Consider the following 5,054-nt stretch of genomic DNA (forward strand, 5'->3'; position numbering starts at 1 on the left):
CATCCACATCAGAGAGCAGAACTTGATATAATTTATTAGACAATATAGAAAGTAATGCAGTCTAAAAGGAGATGTTGCCCACTGGTTGTGCCATAAAGACGCACAGTGCAGATACTGGATGGTTCTGAGCTACTTTGACAAGAACAAAACATTAATTTTAATGATGATCCTCGAACCAAACCATTTCAACTCCATAGACTACCTTAGTTCCCATTTCATAAATCAAAATTGGTCCTTGGACACACACAGGGGTACGCGCATCTTGTATACTTTTAGTTAGGGAACACTTTTTATAATGCTGTTTTTTTCTCAGTAAGTTGGAGTTGCAAAGAATTACATTTTTATTCATTTGAATTAATAATTATTTTCCTTGCTGTACCCAGTCTCATAGCTTTCTAATGGACTTTCTCAGCTACATCAAGGTAAGCCACCATTCTTTTTTTTTTTTCCCCCTCTCTCTCTTTCTGTCTCATTTCTTTGCTTTATATTTTTATGTCAAATGATTTATTGGCAGCAAACTGTGTAAAGGAAGACCACTTCGGTCACATTCTAAACATATATTTAATAAAGCAAGTATCCAGCTAATGCCACTGATTACCCCAGTATGCATGTGCTCAAGCAGCTCGTGTTGTGTTCATAATTGCTGGAATAGAGTTTCCTTCCATTTTAATTTTGTGGCCGTGTTTTGGCCCTTACATACAAGTTTACAGCTCTGCTGCAGTGTGGAGTGCCTGATACCTGGGGTTCAATTTAGAACTAGAGGCTTAAAATAAACCTTAAAATGAGAAGATGCTTTGGAAATGTCGCATTGAAATTTTCTCCTTTTTTTCCTGTGGCTGAAGTATGTGCTCCATTTCAAGTAGCTTACTTCAAAAAGAAATCAGATGCTCCCGAATAGCTGGCAATAGCTTTTATGCAGCCTAAAAAGGGAATTCATAGAGAAGCAGGCTGGCTTCAGCAGTGTATTAAGAGTCTGTCTTTATCCTGGTTAGATTCCCCGTAGATTTAAGTGGAAAAGTTTCTATTTTGAAAAAATAGTGTCTGCAAGTACCTTGGCACCTGATCCTGTTCATGCTGAGGTTCAGATGCTTGAAGGTGCTCAGTGCCTGGTTAGATCAGCCCCTGGGTTTCTAAATGTGAACACGCAGCATTGATTTTAAAAAAATCAATTATTCTTTTATAGCCAAGGTGTCGCATCTGAGTGAAAATCAGGATCGTGGTAGCTGTGTGTAGTCTGTTGCTTTTGTGTACATTTGAAACTCATGCACAGTAAAAGGTCATGTAAGCCTTCAGCATGATTTCCTTTCTAACTTCATACCCCTGAGAAGCATGGTGTCATCTTAACCTTTAGAGGTGTATTATAGAAAAGATCAGGGTGCCTTAGGCTTCCTTTGAATGTGCTGTTCGTCTAGTTGCATTTTTAAAGTTTGTGAATCATCTTGAACACCACCCACCCCCCCCCTCAATTAAAAATAGAATCCCCAACTCTCACGGGGTTTTTTGCTTTGCAAAGTACATTTTCCTATCTGGAGCTGGAGGGAGAAGAGCATATTCATTCTGTTCGTATAGTTACCTGTATTAGTCCTGGTTAACTTGGTCCCAGTTTTATGGGGAACGAGATTCTCGGCATAAGACACATGGAAAGTTTCATTAGCACGCATAGCTCTTGTGTGCACAGGCATCTGGCTTCAAGCCACCCCAGATATCGGTGACGCTGGTGGAAATCCAGAGTGATCAGTAGATTTTTCTTTCTCTGCAGTGTGTGTCTTTGTACAGTCATTTTGGGTCACCGCCCTCATCATACTGCAAAGCTATGCTTAACGTGCTAGCTCCTCACAAGTGTTGTATTCTGCCATGGGTGGTGTTAAGACTTGCACATTCATAGGACCAAAAGAATTGCAGGAAAGTAGGGCTGAGAGGACCTCACAAGGTCATCTAGTCCCCAGCCCCTTGGTCAAGGCAGCATTGTCCCTGGCTAAGCCATCCCAGGCAAGCGTCTGTCCAACCTGCTCTTCAACCTCCAAGGAAAGATGACCTGTTCCAGTGCTTGACCACCTTCATAGTCAGAAAGTTCCTCCTAATCTCCAGTGTAAATTTTCCTGGCTGCAGCATGAGGCTGTTGCTCCTATTCCTGTCCCCTGCAGTCACGGAGAAAAAAATCCCATCTCCATCCTCTCTTTAATTGCCCTTTAGGTATTTGAAGCCTGTTATCGAATCCCTACCCTCAGTGTTCTCTTCTCCAAATGAAATGGGTACCTGTAGACATGCTGGGAGGCCACTGGGACATGATTAATCCAGCTGCTCTGACACGCTGCAATTGCAGCAAGACTCTGTGGTCGTTACTGCGCTCCAGCAGCCTCCCGCATCTTGTGTATCAGTGGCCCCATGCTTCAAAACAGCAGAATCTGAACTCAGGTTTGTCAAATGAGCTTTAATTCAAGTTCAAGTGTTTGTCAAATAATTTAAAGTTGGTCAAATGAGCTTTAATTCATTTTGAAGTGCGGGGACACTGATACATGAGACGCTGCGGTGCTTTAATTAGAGCGGCTCTAATTAAAGTCCCACCCCCGCCCTGGAGTACATGTAAAAGTGCCCAATTATTTTCAGCCTTTCCTTGTTAGTCTTGCCCCCAGGTATCCCCTAATCATTTTGATTGCTCTGTGCTGATCTCATTCCAAACTGACCACATCCTTCTTGAAGCGTGGGCCCCCAAACTGGATGCAGTCCAGTGCCCCCATTGAAACCTCCCCAGTACTGAATCGTACGGAAGAATCTCTTCCCTTGATTTGCAAGTGCAAGTCCTGTTAATACATCTCCGTACGCTGTAGGCTTTTTCTGCTACACGAGTGCTTGTGCTGCAGTAAGGTGAGCTGCCGTGTCATTCCTTGTCACTGAATTTGTGAGATCCAGCATATCTTTATGAGACTGCTGGTGGGATTGTTGACAAGCATAGGCCAATGCGCACTTGAGCGGTTGAGCCTGTGTCTGCACTGCACAGTGAGGAAGCTCACTGGACCAAACGAAAGCAGTACTTGGTCTTAGGCCCTTACCCAAAGGTGGGCCAGCTATCTGAAATGGGCTAGTCCACTGAACTTGGCCTAGAGATTTTTGGGTGTAAAGAACAAGGACAGAACTCAAGGAAGAGCTGTAGTAACTCCATTGTGAAGATGGGTCTTCAAAGGTCAAAACTCGCATTCTTGGTACTTAGCATAGCTTGGAGATTTTGCTTTCCTCCAAGGTCAACGGGAGCTCTTGGATGGAAAGGAGCGCCTTGAAGCGGCTGTACCGTGCTTTGTTTCATGTGCTGTGTCTGCCGTTATCTGTGATAAAGCTGGGTTTGGTCAAATATTTTGAATGTGCACACACATTAAAATCCCATCAAATCACAACCTAAATAAACTGCCCCAGAAGAGCAGCAAGCAGACTGATTAGGCCCTTCCCTTTCACGTCCTTCTACTCAAAATGGGGAAGGGGATCTTTGGATCCGAATCCACGAGGTGCTGCAGCCACTTCTCTGTGTTGCAGTGATCGGTCACTAAAGCCTCTGTTCAGTGTTTAAGTACCCATTTATAGTTGCCTTTCTTTGATATCCCTTGGACTTTAAGGACGTGCTTAAGGTTCCTCTTATAGGACTTAAGCACCTGGTTTAAGCACGTGGCTTGCTTGAGATGGTTGGCAGCACCAAGACCAAAAGCCAGAGCATTGTTTTCTTCAAAATGGATAGTTTTTCCCTTTCTATCTGAAAATTAATACTTTGCTCATAAAAGATGAGGGCAGCACATCATCCATTCTACCTGGATCATTTGGTGCCTTTTGTATCTGTTAGGAGCTGTCTGCTCCAGGGGTGCTAAGTTATTCATACCCGTCTACAAATTCTTTCGGCTTCATCAGTTCAACAAGCAGCTGATTTTCATTTACTTCATCATTTCATATGAAATGATTTGAAGTTGGCCATTCTATCAAATAGCGTCTGACAATAGAAGTTTTGAGTAGAGGCAGCTTGTCCCTATTCCTTCCTTAGAGACTTTTTACATGTAGGCTCTTCTGTCGGTCCCTGTGCCTTGCTGGGTGCTTTAATGAGGTTTCTCCAAGAGCTTGAAGGGAGGTAGGAGATGAAATTCAGTGGCGGTTGAGCACCTGATGCTCTTCAGGCTGCTTGGAAAATCCCAGCCTTTACTATTAAATTCCTCTGCGGGTCCCAACATCGTGTTTCCTTTCTGCAGCGGCCGATTGTCATGTTAGACGATTCTGTTTCTTTTTAAAAGGAGAGGCGCTGGCTCATAATAAGTGCTTTAATAGTTACGAAGGCAGTACACTTCAAAATTTAAGGAAGACTTGAGTCTGAGGAAGAGAAGACCGAGGGAGGATTTGGTAAGAGACTTCAGATACTTAAAGGGCGCTTACAGATTAAATGGATATGGATAACAGAGGATAGAGATGGGCTTTTGCCCTTCGCCATAGGGGAGAGGAAGGACTAGGAGCAATGACCTTAAGCTTCAGCAAGCAAAATTTAGGTTGGAGATGAAGAGGAACATTTTGGCTATGTGAGTGGTCCAGCACTGGAACAGGCGTGTAGAGAAGCTGTGCCATCTCCATCCCTGGCAGATTTCAAGGGCAGGTTGGACAGACACTTAGGCGAGGTGCTTTAGTCAAGGATGATCCTGCCTTGATGTCATTAAATTAGTTTGGGGACTCAGTTCAGCAAAGACCTTTACCCATTGTCAATGTGCTCTGACAAAAATTCAGCGTGCGTTTTCGTGCTGCGCTGAACCCGACTTTGAGGCTTAATAACTACAGTATATTGTTGCAAAACGAGTCTTGTAGCATATTGTCTGTGGGAAATGTGTAAGTCGGAAAGCTTCCAGTAAACCCCCTGACAATCCAGGGCAGGCATATGTGTAGGTTAAGATTTCAGTCCTTCTGTTTTATTATTCTTTCACTATTTTTCTTAAATGTGGCTTTGCCCACCCTATCCTTTCTAAAAGAAGATGTGACACAATCTGGCAGTTCCCAGCTCTGAGAACTGAATTCCATGGACTGGTTCCCTCTTCATA

The 5,054-nt window shown here is 43.5% G+C and overlaps 1 long non-coding RNA gene across 1 annotated transcript in view; it reads left to right on the forward strand.

The window, feature by feature from the left end:
- The first annotated feature begins 335 nt into the window (after positions 1 to 335).
- LOC109322362 overlaps positions 336 to 5,054 on the forward strand; it is an 8,642-nt gene continuing 3,923 nt past the window's right edge. The window contains exon 1 of the long non-coding RNA XR_002104361.1: positions 336 to 422. This is a non-coding gene — a long non-coding RNA (uncharacterized LOC109322362). The remainder of the gene's footprint in view (positions 423 to 5,054) is intronic.

The sequence above is a fragment of the Crocodylus porosus genome, unplaced genomic scaffold, assembly GCF_001723895.1.
Source record: "Crocodylus porosus isolate Cpor-Errol unplaced genomic scaffold, CroPor_comp1, whole genome shotgun sequence".
In the NCBI taxonomy this organism is placed as follows: Eukaryota; Metazoa; Chordata; order Crocodylia; family Crocodylidae; genus Crocodylus; species Crocodylus porosus.